Source organism: Cervus canadensis, chromosome 31 (assembly GCF_019320065.1).
Source record: "Cervus canadensis isolate Bull #8, Minnesota chromosome 31, ASM1932006v1, whole genome shotgun sequence".
Lineage (NCBI taxonomy): Eukaryota > Metazoa > Chordata > Mammalia > Artiodactyla > Cervidae > Cervus > Cervus canadensis.
In genome coordinates, this window is record NC_057416.1 from 17,967,126 (window position 1) to 17,985,231 (window position 18,106).

The 18,106-nt window shown below is 40.3% G+C and overlaps 1 protein-coding gene across 2 annotated transcripts in view; it reads left to right on the plus strand.

Moving 5' to 3' along the window:
- The window catches only part of MTUS1 (microtubule associated scaffold protein 1), a 181,274-nt gene that overhangs the window by 1,305 nt on the left and 161,863 nt on the right, over window positions 1-18,106 (plus strand). The gene's annotated exons all lie outside the window — the stretch shown is intronic.

Below are 18,106 nucleotides of genomic sequence, written 5' to 3' on the forward strand. Positions count from 1 at the left end.
ATTTGTTTTAAGAACTCGGTGTACTAGGAAATCTGGTGGGGTTTTGTTGTTGTTGTTTTTTCCTTTGAATCAAGTCTTAGGCAAAACGGGAGATGAAAGCATTTGTGTTTGGCCAGGTGATAGGAATTCAATCATTGTCATGTTAAACCTCGGGCCCTTGGGCTGAAGGGTGAGCGTGGCCGTGTAAGGCGTGGAGGGAAGATGGGAGGGGAAGCTAAGAGGCAGGAGAATTTTAAAAAAGGCTCTCCTTCCTGGGAACCTTTGACCTTCTTAAGGAGTGTAGATACTCTCAGATAAGAGTGTGTGGTTAACCCTGAAAGGAATTACATAGCTCAAATTGCTATTCTGTAGACAAACTTCTTCAGGGATAATTAGGGCAGGAAATGATAGGCAATTTAAATTGAAACAATGATGCCCTGTTTGTACAGTGCTTTACAATGTATAAAATGTTTTATTTTTTTCCTCTCAAGTACAGTATTCCATAAGTTATGCAAAGAGATGATTAGATAGATGTACTTTTAAAAAATACTTGGGAATGGAATTTTGTTTATATAATATTTAACATGCATCAACTTTTCTACCTATTTTTAGCATTATATATATGGACAAATAATGCTGTAGAAGAGCTGCATCTTTTAATTATGTATCAATAATTCAGTGGATTATACAGTGCTGGAGTTCTTTCAGTATTTCTTGGAAGTGAAGCTGCAGTTATTAGCCTTGAACATTTAAAAAGTATGTCACTTAATAGCCCTGTTCTGTTGGCCTGGTTTGCTATGATTTCCAAGTAATGCATGCTTGCAGTATAAAAATGGTAGATTCAGAAAAAGGGTAAGGATTAAATAATTCCAGCATCCAAAGATAATTACAGTATTTTCTTTATACTTGTTAACATGTAACAGATTTATTTATTATATTTTTATAGTTTATACAAAACTGTGTAACTGTAGTTAATAACTGTTGCATGATTTTTTTCTCTGCTTAACATGTGACAAGATTTCCATGTCAAACTGAAACTCCAGTACTTTGGCCACCTCATGCGAAGAGTTGACTCATTGGAAAAGACCCTGATGCTGGGAGGGATTGGGGGCAGGAGGAGAAGGGGACGATGGAAGATGAGATGGCTGGATGGCATCACCGACTCGATGGGCATGAATTTGAGTGAACTCCGAAAGTTGGTGATGGACAGGGAGGCCTGGCGTGCTGCGATTCATGGGGTCGCAAAGAGTCAGACATGACTGAGGGACTGAACTGAACAGTTCTATATATTATTACTGGCTACATAATGTTACATTGTATAGATATAACGATTTATGTAACCATTTCCTTATAGTTGAACTTTTCATTTATTTTGTTCCTATGATTAAATATATACTGATACAACAAATCATGTGTACTCAGTCACGTCAGACTCTTTGCCACCCCATGGACTATAGCCAGTCAGTCTCCTCTATCCATGGAATTTTCCAGGCAAGAATACTGGAGTGGGTTGCCGTTTCCTCCTCCAGGGGATCTTTCTGACCCAGGGATGGATCTCCTGCACTGGCAGGCAGATTCTTTACCACTGTGCCACCTGGGAAGCCTAGTGCAACAAATAACTTCTGTAAAACTTTGTATGTATCTCCTGTGTTTCCTTAGAATAGAGTCAGCTGGAAGATAGTTGATGGCCCAAAGATCTATCAATACAGAGTGACCATTACTTTCCAAAAAAAAAAGTTTTACCAAAGTTTGTTCCCACCAGTTCCCACTCTGTGAGAGTACCTGTGCTACTGTATTTTTGTTCATGTGAAAACTTATCCTGCAAAGGAAAAATAATTCTTGCTAGTCTTATAGGTGAACGGTGCTATCTCAGTATTTAAATTTCATTTTTTTGTTTCCAAAAGATGTTGAATATAAAAAAAAATCTAATTTGTTTTCCTTTTTTATTCCCTTTAAATTGAATGTAGTGCCAAATTTTTCTCCTGGAGATATTAGTATTTTTCTATGAATTCATAAGAGCCTTTTATAGATTGATAGTAAACTTTTGCCTTTCTTAGTGCAAATATCTCTCCCGCCCGTTTTGTCTTTGTCTTATAAAGACAAATAGCACACGTGTATAGAGGTTCTGACTTATAGTTCTTTCTGTACTTTATTATAGGCAAGCCAGTTGACTTACTCAAAAACAAAAAACGTTTAACACTTCTGAATCATAGGCTAAGCATTATGTATGACACTGGCACAAGACGACCCTTAAGAGAATTCTCCAGAATTTTCAAATGTATTAGAATCTCCATGTCTTGGAGTAGAGACTGTTGCAGAACCGAGCGGACTGTTGATGAGGAAGAGTTGTGCATGGTATGTAACATTCAGAACAGCATCCTTTGACATCAGAGAGGAAAGTTTTAAATTGCAGGGAATGAGCCTTTCAGATCTGTTCTATGATTAGGTAAACTAGGCTCACAACCATTTATCTTCAGTAATCCATTGATCAGTTCAGTTCAGTCGCTCAGTCGTGTCCGACTCTTTGCGACCCCATGAATTGCAGCACGCGGTAGTATTATTTTGCCAGAATTCTTCTTTTCATATCCATTTTGTTTTTGCATACCGAGTTATTGATTTGTGTCGTTTCTTGATGTCTGATAAGATGTATATGTAATTTGAAAAATTTTCCAAGTTAATTTTTTTTTCCAAGTTAATTTTTAACACCACTTGCAGATTAAACTATTTATTCGAAGTTGGGGGGGGGGGGTGGAAACCCTTCTGATTTCCAAAACTTGAGTTACCTTTCCCTATTATAGAAGCTTTAATATGCCCTGAGGGTGTTAAAAGGCCTCACTCAGACTGCTGTCCCTAAAAGCCTGAGTTTCTGCCTTTCACTTCCCATCTTTTCCAGCCTAATGATAAGCCATAGGGCCATATATGAGTATGAGGGTGAGATTGGTATACTGTGTGTGTGATTGGAGACACTTGGAAATGGGCCTGGACCTGGAGGTACGTGAGTCAAGAAGGAAGTGACCACTGCCCCTTAGCTGGCAGGTACTTGGGCAGCAGTGGCTTGTGGACTCCACAGGAGATAAAGAGGGACCAAGGATGAGTGATCTTGCCTTGAAGGAAGAGAAGGATTGAATGGTTTGGTGTGACATTAGCCAACCTGAAATGTGGTTCAGCAAAGCCTGCTTTGATTGGGCTTCTCCAGAGTTGGCTTAGGATATCCAGTATAACCAGGAATTCAGTTTGACTGGAAACCTCTAAAAATTTACTTCTAAGCAAGTTTTATGAAAGATTGCCCTCATGGTAGTTTCCTTTTTAAAATGACTTCAATATTCTTTGAAATCAGCAGGTACTACTCTTTTATGTGGGTAGTTATAAGATGAAAAAGACTTTTCCATTTTGGGGATGACAGATTTGGGGGCTACTCTTGACTATGTACAAAGAAGCTTCATTTTCATATACCATAAGTAATTTTGCAACTTGTGACTGCCCTGATGTCTAACTTTTATACAATCAAGGGGGAAAAAAGGGTTTGCTCCCCAACCTTACAGTGTAAACAAGGTTGAAACTAGTGGTATTTTGCTTAAGTAAATAGCATTCAAGCGTTGTAGAAGTACATATTTGCATATAAATCTTTGATTCCAAAGTAACTTTGTTCATTAAAACTAGTAGGTTTTCCTTAGCCTTCAGTTTAAGCCCCACATCGAAGAGAAGTAAAAGTGTATTTACTTAAAGATAAACTGCATTTAGGCCTTGCCAGTAGGCCCAGATCTAAATTAATAAATGTTCTTGTATACACATGACTTACATGAGTAAAAGCAAAATCACACATCCTACCTTTAGTCTAACCTAAAAAAGTTTATTTCACTTTGAAGTTATTAAACTATGTACAGGTAGTTTTAAAGGCAGTTAAAATTTCTTTTGAGGAGACGTTGACGTCTTCAGGATTGATTCGATTCTTTGTGAGCAGTGAAGGAAGATGGAGAGTGAGTCCTGAGTTTCTCAAGCGGGAAAGGGTAGACAGTCGTGAAAAATTTTGGGGTTGGTCAAAATGTTCACTTGGCTTTTTCCATACTACCTTACAGAAAAACCTGAGTGAACTTTTCAGCTGACCCAATGCTTCCAGATGGTGTCATTTTGTCTGAAACTGTACGGGTTTTGTGTTTCAGTAAGAACTGCTGAGCGGAAGGTCAGGCCTGGCCAGCTCCGCCACTTTGTACACACAGCGCAAGGGAGAGCCAGGACTGGGAACAAAACAGCGGGGAACGGGTCAGCCCTCGATTTAAGGAGTCCCATTTTTTTGTTTTTAACTATTGCTTATTTTTGACAGCATGGGTCTTTGTTGCGCTGAGCAGGGGCTTTCTCTGGTTGCAGAGTACAGGCGCTAGGTGCACAGGCTTTAGTAGTTGTGGCAGAAGGGCTCAGCTGCTCTGAGGCATGGGGAATCTTCCCGGACCAGGGATTGAACCCATGTCCCCTGCATTGGCAAGCGGACTCCTAACCACTGGAGACCAGGCAAAGTCCCCGGGAGAGGATTTTTAAAGCCATTAAATTAACTTATCATTCTTTTAAATTGTGCCTTGTCAATTTATATTTAAATTAAATGCCAAGAAAACATGAGTGTTGAGTTTGAGGGTCAATCATTCATAATTACCCGAATCTTCTGCAAGGAACCAAAATATTTTAGGGCATTTTGTGTCCTCATTTGGCGTTGAGAAAGGAACCTCTCTAGGAGAGTCATTTATCAAAAGAGGAAGGAGGAGAGGTGAAAAAATATATGTTCTTGTGTAAATTAACCTATAGCTTAACTAATGTTTATGGCAATGTTCATGGTTGGCTGTTCGTTGTTAGCTTGTCTTCCATGCTTTTTCTGCACTGCCAACTTGCTAATATTTAACTCAGACATTATTTACATACATCACAATTCTGAAGGAAAAACCAATATTTCTTCATCTTATTTCTGATAAGCACGTCATACGATGTGTTTCTCATTGTTCAGTGACAAATGAGAAATTCTCTTTTATGTTTGTCTCATAGATTTTCTTGATAGTTGGCAACAATTGATGATATCAAGTTGAAACTGCATCTTTTAAAAACATAGTTCTCTCGGCTAACTTCATGGAACAAAAATAGAAGCCGATACAGATACAAGCAGTCTAAGAGGCAATGTTCACACGTGGACTCACCCTCCCTTTCCCAACCTGTCAAGTTGATTGAGTTATTTACCAAAATAACTACCAGTTAAACCTCCTTGTCCTATGAAAGTTCTGTTTTTTCTTGTACAGTAAACTGCTACACTGTAGTCATTTCATCCCTAGGTAGACTACTGATTTGAACCATATTTGTACATTTCTCCTAACCTAACTAAATTGTCCATAATTCAGATGAGAACTTCAGACATCTTCCTTGGTGGTAAGAAATCAAGAAAAGATGGGAGAGGGACTTCTCTGACAGTTTAGGACTCAGAACTCTGGCAGTTTAGGACTCAGAACTCCCAATGCAGGGCTTGAGAGTTTGATCCCTAGTCAGAGAACTGAGATCCCACATGGGGCTAGGCATGGTTAAAATTAAAAAAAAAAAAAAGAGAGAGGGACTTCCCTGGTGGTATAGTGGGTGGGAGTCCACCTGCCAGGGCAGGAGATGCAGGTTCGATTCCTGGTCCAGGAGGATTCCACTTGCCAAGCAACTAAGCCCCTATGCCACAACTACTGAGCCTGGGCTCTAGAGACTGCTCCGCAACAAGAGAAGTCACCGCAATCAGAAGCCCCCACACCACAACAGAGACCCAGCGCAACCCCAGATAAATAAGCTTCAAAATATGGGAGAAATGGGTTACAAAGGGTAAATTTTTCTGTTTACCAAGAAAAAAGCACCTGTTTTATTGGCTTCTCTGGTTAGACCCTATATAGAATCAGGCCATCTATATATAGTGTATCATTAGGATTATATTTCAATTTGTTAAGTGGTGGAAAAAGACATGAGTAACAGTCCTTCCTGTTGGAATCTTACGTTTGATTTTCTTCTGCCTTAAACCATGTATTGAGAACTTTCTATGGGCCAAACACTGTACAGGGTAGATATGGAAAAAAACAAAACTGGCCACAGTTCTCATAGGAGTCAGTTCAAGAAAGCTTCCACCATTGTAAAAAGGGCTGTTTTGGAAATGTTAGTAAGTGTTCAGGTTCCCAGACGTGTTCTCTCGGGTCATTACCATTGTGCCGTACATGGGAAATTCTGCTTACTACCTTGACCAAATTTTGGTGCACATAAAGCTTCTTTGACATTTTTAGTTATCTAACGACTCCTGATCCTTACTCACTCTTATTCTTTTCCTTCTATCCAAAAGATGCTTAGCACTACAGTCTGTGGTTTCACTCACTTCCTCTGGATAATCTTTTTAGTGACCTTTTCCTGTATCTTTTTATTACATCTTGTGAGCTTCTTGAGGATAGGGGCTAAAACCTTATGATGCTGGGTAGAATTGTATTTTTAATAATTATCTGTATCAGATGTAGCCTGGAATAAATCATCCAGAGCTCTGAACTCTGATGGCATGGGAGTTTGAAATTCTTTCTTCAGTTAGTCATAGCTCCTAGAGGATCTTTTAAGCCCAAGACATTAATGTTCTCACCGCTTTTCTTGACTTTCCTCCTTGTCTTCTCCTGGTGCTCCATCCCCTCAATTCACTGTGATACACTCAGCCCAGCTCAACCTGTGGCTTCGTGTCCCTCTGGAAGACTGTACCGTTAGATTGTTGTCATTCAGTCACTGTGTCTGTGACTCTTTGCAACCCCATAGACTGCAGCACGCCAGGTCCCCTGTCCTTCACTATCCTGTATCCCCTGTCTTCCACTGTCTCCTGGAGTTTGCTCAGATTCATAGCCATTGAGTCAGTGATGCGATCTGACCATCTCATCTTCTGCTGCCGCTGCCTCCTCTCGCCCTCAATCTTTCCCGGCATCAGGGTCTTTTCGAATGAGTCGGCTCTTCGCATCAGGTTGCCGAAGTATTAGAGCTTCAGCATCAGTCCTTCCAATGAATATTCAGGGTTGATGGGTAAAATAGAGCAGAAGGTGTGTGGCTTCTGTTCCTTCGGAGTTATAATTCTGTCTTATTATGAGGTGCTGTTCTCAGAACATCTGGCATACCCACGTGCAAATACTTGCGCAGAGTTAATGCCTCCTGTGATCCTTCTTATTCCATTCTCCATTTGGGCAGACAGCCTCAAGCTGACAGTTTCTCATGAATAGAGACTTGGACTGTTTCTTGTCTGGGGAAATACGTATTTACATTATGAAGAGGGATTTAGATGAATTTTCAGTCTGGGATTGTTTCTGTTACTACATTTAATAAGATTTGTTGCAGAGTAGTTTTGCATTTCTGTGGAACTTTTTGATTATTCACTAGAATTGCTGCTTATTGAATTTAATACTCTCAACTATTTAATTTTTTAATGCTTACTGTCTGATGTTACTTTATGGAGATACTAAATATGACAACTATGCAGAAGGATTCACTAATTCGTTTCGATTACAGTATGAGAAGAGTGGGTCTAGTCAATGAAAAGGGAATGGAGATAGGAAAAATCCTGCGTTTCTCTTTTTATGAAACACTTTAAGTGATTTTATATTGAAGATGTGACTACTATGTTAGAAAATGTTGGTTATATCTTGTTACACTGACTATTTAAAGTTTATAACTTTATAGGTATATAATCAGGTGAAAATTATTTTCTACTTGTAGAAGCCTCCAGGCCAGAGTACTGCTTTTCTCTGCTTCCTCATGTTTTTTATTAAAATTGGGAAAATAAAACAAATAGAGGCATTTCAACCTTGAGCTACATTTTGTTCACCCTGATGTCCTTTATGAAACCTTGGGGGCATACTTTGTTATAGAACTGGAAAAAATGTTACTGATACCCAGAACATTTGGCACAGGGATGTAATAGAGAGGGTGCAGACTTGACCAAGTAGGGTTTGTGCCTGAGCTGCGAGGCTCTGGGTAAGTTATTCAATCACCTTTTCACCCCGACTACCTCCTCAGGATGGTGGGGATAATACTCACCACAGGGCCTGATACATGGAAGGTATAAAGAAATGCTAACAATCTTCCTTTGCTTCTTATTTTAAACCTCTTCTAATTCATGACTAGGAAGTTTCATTCATTTTTTCCACTCAGCTTTGGGGGTGTTGCTTGCATCCTCTGGGGCTCTCTGTAGAGAATTAAATTCCAGGAACAGGAGTCTGAGATGACTTTCCCTCTTCCTCGAAACAAATCGGTTTGTACCAGTACCAGCTGAGACAACTTTTCCTTCAACTCCACCTTTGTCACCTCTTGGTTTTCTTGGAAGTTTGCATTGAGTCGAGTTGCTAATTTTTTTTTATTATTATTTGAGATGCATTTTTAAAAATTACATACTTTGATCTTTGCAAAATCTGTTCATAATGTTGCCAGTTTGTTGTCAGCACATTCTAAAAGCACTCAGAATTGAGTCATCACTTTGAACCAGAAAAAAATACTCGCGGATTTTAAAGTACTGCCACCCTCTGATCTAATTTTTAACCTGTTACTTAGTCCAACAACAGTCATGTTTAAGGGTTTTGGTTTTAAAATGTTAGCAATCATATATAATTACTGAGGCAATGCTCAATTTTCATCTTTCAGAAAAGTGAAATAAAACACCGTATGTTTTTGGAAAGTAACTTGTAGGCATGATATTAAAGACGTTTTCGTTCAGTTATCACAGCCACCCTGTGAGGTGGACAAGGCATGTGGTTGGAGCTCTGTTTTATACCTGAGGAAATCAAGAAGTAGAACTCTTCGCATAAATGTTTTGTGTTGTGATGAATAAGCTATGGAACCAGGACTGGGAACTGGTCTTCCCTCCTGGCGCATTCCCCGCTCCACGTATGATACTGCTACTTGGCTCTTGCTAGTACTGTAAGGAGTAACACATTCCTGTTGCTAGCATTTTCTTCACACTGCTGCTGAAATGGGATCAAAGGCACATGGTAGTTTGCATATGTAAAATTTTAGATGACATAGCTTAGAATTACAATTTGTCCTTCCATTTTCTAGCCACAGAACATAAAACAGAATGTTAAGTCTTGTAAGCCATTCTGATTAGTAGCACAAATGGAAAATTTACAGTTGCAGATTATTACCACAATAGATCACATTTCTATAAGAATTTATAGTTTTCAGGCTGCTTTTTTAAAAAAGAACCTAATTAGATTCCTTTGAACAATCATCTGAATCATTTGACTGTACAACAATACATTGTAAGGTATACCCATTTTATAGATGGTAATGCAAGTTCATGCATGTTGAATAGGGACTAATTTTTTAAGTCATTATTGAATTTGTTACAGTATTTCTTCTGTTTTTATTTTATTTTTTGGTCTCAAGGCATGAGGGATCTTGGCTCCCCAGCCAGGAACCTGCAACCCCTGCATTGAAAGGCAAAGTCTTAATCACTGGACCACCAGGAATGTCCAATATTTGTTTTTCTGAAACGTTTTTTTTCCCCCATGGAAATTTTGAATCTTATTTCCTTATTTTAAGCTATTTGGAAGCAAGTAATTCTTGGGCAGATGGAATTAATCCCAGATAGAAATTTAACTAGGAGGTAAGGCCTGTTGTCATTCAGAACCGGGAAGAGAATGTCCCATAAAACCACAGTTTCACCCTGGGTATCAGCCAGGGTTTCTAGCCCTAAAGGTCAACAGTTCTTATTACCAAAGTGACTTCTAAAGAATGCCTGGTGTTAGGTCTTGGAGAGTAGGCTCCTTCAGGGAGGTTGGCTCATCCTGGGCCGCCCCTGTGAGTTAGCAGTGTACATACAGGATGTTCTGTTTAAAGACTCTTTATTTGCTAGTGGAAAGCTCACCACACATTATCATTCTCCAGTAAAGGCTACAGGAAGCTGATATTTAATGTAGGTTGGAAGATACCAACTTGTAAGGTACCGACTTGCGTAACTGTGTGCACATAATGACATTTTTCAATTGGTCTTGGCATGATTCAGATGGAAAATTATTTCCTTTTTGCCAAGTGACTTTGAAGAGATATGGCAAGTGTCTGAAAAATTCTAAACAAGTCCCTCTTCATGGTCATTTGATACTTAGTTTTTCTTTTTTTGCCTCCTTGGCATGTGGGATCTTAGTTCCCAGACCAGGGATTGAACCTGTGCCCGCTGCAGTGGGAGCACGGCTTCCTAGCCACTGGACTGCCAGGGAAGTATCATTTTTAAAATTAGTTAATTTTTTTTTTGCTGCACTGCACTGTACATGGGATCTTAGTTCCCTGACTAGGAATTGAACCTGCGTCCCTTGCGTTGAAAGTGTGGAGTCTTAACCACTGGACCATCAGGAAAGTCCCTCATCTAACACTTTCAGGAAAAGATAATTATTTTAGTTTTGAACTTTGCCCTGTGCACCTGGTCTATCCTTTTTTTCCTGAAACAACCTGTGCTATTTTCTGGTGGTAATTTCTTTAAGTAGCTACACATAATTTAAAAACAGAATGCAAAGTTTTTACATCAAATTATTTCTCTAGCCCAATTATACAAACCTTGCCAGTGGCCCTCGGTAGGCACTGTGGGTGAGTGGTGGTTTGGTTTTAGTTACTTGAGTAGAAACAGGCCTTTGTGTGCTGGCTCATTGCTCCTGTGAAATTGACTTATTGCTCTGACTCATTTTACTGATTTTGATGAAAAGGCTCACTTTTTGACGGGATTCTGAAAGTTATCTCCACTATGATGAGATAGCCACAAACCAAGAATTTAATTTCATTTCCTTCCCTTATCAGGAATACTTAGAAGAGTGCCTTATGTTTAGTTGACCCCCCCAGAATGTTGAAGAAATGCTGACTGAGACTGAGAGTTGATATTTTAGATTCTTGGGGACCTGTTTATTTGGGTTGTAGGCACCTAGTACCTGGGCCTGACTTGCATTTTTAAGGTGACTGTTGAGGTCTAGACCTGTAAGGCCCTGTAGGGTCATTGCTAGAGACTTCTCCTCTAGGAAGTCTATGTAGTATGGTGGGAAGTTAACAGTAAAATGTAAATATCTGAATAAGTATAGAGCAGATTTGATGTCCATGAAATCAGACCAAAAGGGTAGGGGGTGTCGTCAGCATTCATTTTTTCCCCTCTTTTTAATTTTTTAAATTATGAAAGTATGTTAACATATTTATAGGAGACTTGGAAAATGCCAAACAAAGCCACATATAGTTCCACTGTATATTATAATTATTTTGTAAAGTAAATAAATTAAGATATTTAGTGGAGCTTCAATATCAAATTCAAAAATTAATGAATATGCAGAAAAATAGAAGGATATAGTAGACCTAAAAGCATGATAAACCAATTCAGCATGATTAAGATTTATACAGTTTACATGCAATAGTAGGATACAAATTCTATTCAAGGAGCATTTAAGTTTTCAGTTGAATAGGAAGGATTAATTGGAGAGTGGATTATAGAACAAGAACCAGGAAAAGCATCATTTTTCCCCCCATGGAAAGGCATTTTATTTTAAACACAGCAGTGTATACATGTTGATCCCAAACTCCCCATCTATCCATTCCCCCATCCTTCCCTGCTAACCTTAAGTTTGTTTTCTGAGTTTGTTTCTGTTTTGTAAGTAAGTTTATTTGTATCTTTTTTTTTCTTTTTTAAGATTCTGCAAATATGTGATATCATATGATATTTGCTTTTTACTGACTTACTTCACACAGTATGATAATCTCCAGAGCCATCCATATTGCTACGAATGGCATCATTCTATTCTTTTTAATGGCCAAGTAATATTCCATTGCATATAGGTACCACATCTTCTTTATTCATTCACCTGTTGATGAGCATTTAGGTTGCTTCTATGTCTTGGCTACTGTAAATAGTGCTGCAGTGAAAACTGGGGTGCATGCATCCTTTTAAACCATGTTTTTCTCTGGATATATGCTCAAGAGTGAGATTGCTGGATCATATGGTAACTCTATTTTCAGTTTTTTTAAGGAACCTCCATACTGTTCTCCATAGTGGCTGTACCTTATATTCCCACCAACAGTGAAGGAGGGTGGAGAAAAGGGATAGAGAAACAGCATTTATTGTTTGCAGATTTTTTGATGATGGCCTTTCTAACTGGTGTGAGGTGATAATCTCATTGTAGTTTTGACTGCATTTCTCTAATAATTAGCAATGTTGAGCATCTTTTCATGTGCCTTTCGGCCATCTGTATGTCTTCTTTGGAGAAATGTCTATTTAGGTCTTCTGTCATTTTTTTTTTTTTACTGGCTTTTTTTTTTTTTTTTTTTTTTTTTTTTTTTTTTTTAATGAGCTACGTGAGATGTTTATAAATTTTGGAGACTAATCCCTAATCGGTCATATTGTTTGCAGATAGTTTCTCTCATTCTGTGAGTTGTCTTTTCATTTTGTTTATGGTTTCCTTTGCTGTGCAAAAGATTTTGAGTATAATTAGGTCTCGTTTGTTTGTTTTGGGTTTTATTTCCATTACTCTAGGGGGTAGATCAGCAATATGGCTACAATTTATGTCAGTGTTCTGCCTGTTTTTCTCTAAGAGTTTTATTGTATCTGGTGTCTTACATGTAGATCTTTAATCCATTTTGAGTTTATTTTTGTGTATGGTGTCAAAGAATGTTCTAATTCCTTTCTTTTTCATGTAGCTGCATAAGTAGAGCAGGTTTGATGTCCTCGAGATCAGACGAAATGGCTGTGGGTATAGTCAGCATTCAGGTTTTCAACTGGGTAGGAAGGATTAGTCAGAAAGTGGATTATAGAATAAGAACCAGGAGAACATCTCTGTTCCAACCTGAATGAATGGTTGTGTTCTGGAATACTTACTGCTGTTTGTTGGTCATGTGATCTGTGAAAAAAATTTTTTAATTGGAATAAAATAAGTACCCTGAAATGCATTTAGCTTCAGTGTACAGTTATGAGTTTTGACAGGTACGCACTTGTGTAGCCAATAGTAATCAAGGTAGAGAACGTGTCCATCACTCCCAGAAAGTTCTTTCAACCATGTGAACAAGTTGCTAAACTTTGGTCACTAGTAAAGTGAGGATTATAATCATGCTTGTTTTACAGGGTTGTTGACATTATAACAATAGCAGCTAACAACTGTGTGTGAGTTAGAAAGTTTCTAACACTTTCACAGAATTCTTTCAACAATCCTATGGGATGGAATATTATTGTTGTATCAGTTTTTACAGATGAGGAAAATGTGGCCAAGATTATTTTTGGCTTTCTCGAGGTAGGTAACCCAGTTGCTGAGTAAATGTGGCAGCTGTCCATGAATAACGCCTGCCTTCTGTGTCTAGGCAGCTATGGGTCTGTAGCTGTGTTTGTTCGTTGTTCAGTCGCTCAGTTGTGTCTGACTCTTTGCGACCTCAAGGACTTCAGCACGCCCGGCTTCCCTGTCCTTCACCATCTCCTGGAGTCTGCTCAGACTCATGTCTGTTGAGTCGATGCCATCCAGCCATCTCATCCTCTGCCACCCCTTCTCCTGCCTTCAGTCTTTCCTAGCATCAGGGTCTCTTCCAGTGAGTCAGCTCTTCGTAACAGGTGGCCAAAGTATAGGAGCTTCAGCATCAGTCCTTCCAACGGATATTGAGGATTGATTTCCTTTAGGGGTTGATTGGTTTGATCTCTCATCCAAGGAACTCTCAAGAGCCTTCTCCAGCACCACAGTTCCAAAGTATCAGTTCTTCAGTGTTCAGCCTTCTTTATGGTCCAACTCGCACATCCATAAATGTTAGTTGATTTTATTACTGTGAAAAGGAGAGTTTGGAAAGAGATTGAGGACACATTTGGACTGGCTTTAATATCCATTGCTATTTATTTATTTATTTTTTTCTCCCACCCCCATCCCTCCCCAATATCCATTGCTATTTATTAACTTTGTTTCTTGGGCAAGGTACTGGATGATTGGAAGCATCAGATTTAACATCTGAAAAGGCTCGGGGTGGGAAGGAGGTGACTGTCATGGGACCTGTCTGACCCACGGGGCTATCAGCTGGGCAGATGACTGTGAGAACATGTTAGGACTTTCAAGTGCCGTGCACTGGTGTGTTATCTTGAACCACGGAAGAGGTAGCCGCCTCCCCCCCAGCTTGGCCGCACACACTGGCTGGCTGTGGGTGGACAAGAAGGACTTGACAGCGTGTCAGGGAGAAGCAGTCCCCGCTTGTCAGTTTCTCGGTGTGCTGAAAACTGTGTTTACACAACCTTTTCTGTCTCACGTCTTCTGACATTCAAAAGCCTCTGTTTTTCAGTTGTTAGGTCAGCCTCACTCCACAATGCTTGTCATTTTCTTTGAAGAGAGTCTTTAAACAGTTCTATTTTGATTTTCTTTCTGAGAAGTGCACCCCTGATACAAAACAGTCTGCGCTGGCTTGAGGTGGGCGAGTCCCTGAGTAATCCGAACTGCGGGATGTGTACCTGCCTGAATGGGATTCTCTCGTGTGTGCTTCCTGTGTTCCTGAAGATGAACCGTTCCCATCGTTAGCATAGATGCCAATGATGAAATGTAGCCCTAACTTCAAGATTTAAGTTTGGTCAGGGCAGGCATTCTCTCCAGGGCTGCTTTCTCTAGGGTCGTTTTCCTCCCTCCCCCATACACCTGCTTATGGGATGGTTCCTGGTCCTGGAGGAGCGGTACAGCATCATGTTGTCATAGCAACAGGGGAGGTTGTCTGGTCCAGGTCTTCCTGCCAAGCTCTTGGTCTCTGCAGAAGTAGCTCACCTTGGACAGTCTTGAAATGCCTCTGTCTGCGTGGAGCCCATGGGGCTTTTGTGTGTGTGCCGGCTTCTTGGTCTCTGTATGGGCTTCCAATGGAGGGCTGGGGCATACACTGACCCTTCTTTGAGGGCTCCCAGGCCTTTCTGATCCACTGGCCGTCTCAGTAGTTTCTTTTGCGTGAGTCTCTCTCTTGTCCTCCTCTTCAGTTTTCTTGGAGAGTGGGCATCGGCTGCCTGTGGCCCAGCGGGCACCCTCCCTCTTCTTCCTCACTGCCTTTTTCAGTGGGCTCAGGGGTGCCAAGTGAGGATTTATGAACCAGGTGTGCCTGGGGACAAAATGTCTACTATGAAATGATGAAGTGGAAAAAAAAAAAATGGGACATACTAAGATTTTCATAAAGCTAATTCATATAGTCTAAACTAAAATAATGTTCTACAATTACATATGCCCTTCATTTTGGTGTTAAAATGTCCTTTTATATAATCTCTGTAGAAAGTGAAAGAGGAGAGTGAAAAAGTTGGCTTAAAGCTCAACATTCAGAAAACTAAGATCATGGCATCCGGTCCCATCACTTCATGGCAAATAGATGGGGAAACAGTGGAAACAGTGACTGACTTTATTTTTTGGGGCTCCAAAATCACTGCAGATGGTGATTGAAGCCATGAAATTAAAAGACGCTTACTCCTTGGAAGGAAAGTTATGACCAACCTAGACAGCATTAAAAAGCAGAGACATTACTTTGCCAACAAAGGTCTGTCTAGTCAAGGCTATGGTTTTTCCAGTGGTCATGTATGGATGTGAGAGTTGGACTATAAAGAAAGCTGAGCACTGAAAAATTGATGCTTTTGAACTGTGGTGCTGGAGAAGACTCTTGAGAGTCCCTTGGACTGCAAGGAGATCCACCCAGTCCATCCTAAAGGAGATCAGTCCTGAATATTCATTGGAAGGACTGATGCTGAAGCTGAAACTCCAGTACTTTGGCCGCCTCATGCGAAGAGCTGACTCATTGGAAAAGACCCTGATGCTGGGAGCAATTGGGGGCAGGAGAAGAAGGGGACGACAGAGGATGAGATGGTTGCATGGCATCACCGACTCGATGGACATGGGTTTGGGTGGACTCCAGGAGTTGGTGATGGACAGGGAGGCCTAGTGTGCTGTGGTTCGTGGGGTCGCAAAGAGTTGGACACAACTGAGCGACTGAACTGAATGTGTTGGTAGTTGTAAAAAGTTACTTTGTCTGAAGTGTCTTTAGGGGCAAAATTTAAAGCTGGCTTCCTCATGTTGTCTCTCCAGATCTTCGGAGAGGAAATTTTCACTTGTCCATGAAATCTGAAAGGTCAACAAGCTCTTGCTGACCTGTTCCTTATCTTCAGTCCAAGCTTCCCCTTCTCCACAGAGCTACACTTAACCATGCCCTCCAGGTCCACAGCAGTGGAGCCCATCCTTCAGGTTCCCTCAGGCTGTGTCATTTTGCAGTTTTTAGAAAATGTTTTTACTGTTTGGCCGAGCCATTGAACCCATGCCCCTTGCAGTAGAAGCTCAGAGTCTTAACCACTGGACCATCAGGGAAAGGAAAAGTGAAGTCGCTCAGTCGCGTCCAACTCTTTGTGACCCCTGGACTGTAGCCTACCAGGCTCCTCCATCCAAGGAATTTTCCAAGCAAGAGTACTGGAATGGGTTGCCATTTCCTTCTCCAGAGGATCTTCCCGACCCAGGGATCGAACCCAGGTCTCCTGCATAGCAGGCAGACGCTTTACCGTCTGAGCCACCAGGGAAGTCCCCTGCAATTTTTGTAATTATTTATTTGTCCTTTGCTTCTAGAACAGGGACTGTCTTCACTATCGTGTCCCTAGCAGAGCAGCTGGTGCACGGTAAGCAAGTAATGCGTTTTGTTGAATGAACGACAGCTCTTTTAGTAAAAGCTCTCTTAATAGCCGGGAGGAGGAAACTGGCAGGATGGTGCGTGAAGTAACTGAGCCTCACTTAGTACTTAGGACTGTTCTACTACCCTTGTATGTGTTCTTTTATCTTTTTGGTAGCTAGTTGGAGGCTTTTGAATATAATAAAAATCACATAAGAAATATTTCATGCTTGAAAGTCTCTAATAGTAAGAAAATAGTAAGGAAATTGGTTAAGGTTTAGATTGGTAACTAAAATATCTTACATTTATGTAATTGTGGCGGACAGAATTACAGAATTAGTCTCTACTGTAAATGTGGATTAAGTTCAACTACACTGCTCTCTTGTTTATAACAGCTAAACTAGGAGGTCAGTATCCTAAAAGAGTGGTGTTATTTTATATAATTCTGATTAAAATGTTTTATACAGAGGGTCACAGTCACTTGGAGAAAGGCATGAGTGGATACTGGAATTCTTCACTTAAATTGGAATGTTGAATTTCACAAATAATATTTTGTGGAGCAATCCTCTATTTTTTTTTTTCTTCCTTAACCACGGACTTCATTGTTTGCACATTTGCACCTATTAGTCTATACACAAATTTTAATTTCTTACAAAACTCTATATTACATATTGCTAGGTCACTGCACTCTCCATTTGATGCCACATTTCCATCAAGAGCTATTTCCCCAAATCACAGTCTGCCTGATTGTGTGTTGTTGTTCAATTACTAAGTTGTGTCCCCAACTCTTTGTGATGCCATGGACTGTAACCTGCCAGGTTCCTCTGTCCATGGAATTTTCCCAGGCAAGAATACTGAAGTGGGTTGCCATTTCCATCTCTAGGAATCCTCTCCTATCTTTAAGTGCAAATCTTCATTACCTCCATCTCTGCCTTTTCAACTCCAAGCCAGCCTGTCTTGCCATCATGGATCTGTGTAAAGGGAAGCAGTGGTCTTGGCCTCAGTTAGTTTATAGCATGTTGGCCACAACTGAGTTTCAGGTTGCCATTGAGGCTGGAGTTATATTAGTGAGTTATATCTGCTGAGAATTGATTGCTGAGGATACTTACTGAGGGGTTTCTGTCTCGATTGACTCTCAGGTACTGATGATTTTAAAGGCTGTCTCGATCACTCAGGCTATCATTCAGTTGGGAGCTGAATTTGGACCATTTTCATGGAGCTGAAGACTTGGTATTAAACAGTTCGCTTTAGAAATATAAAGCTAAACAGCCAGATTTGTGAATTTCCAAGTACTTCTATAGGACAACAGTTTGTTGTTGTTAAGTCGCTAAGTTGTGTCCGGTTCTATTGTGAACCTGTGAACTGTAACCTCCCAGGCTCCTCTGTCCATGGGCTTCTCCAGGCAAGAATACTGGAGTGGGTTGCCATTTCCTACTCCAGAGGATCTTTCTGATCCAGAGATCAAGCTCATATCTCTCACATCTCCTGCACTGGCAGGTGGATTCTTTACTTCTGA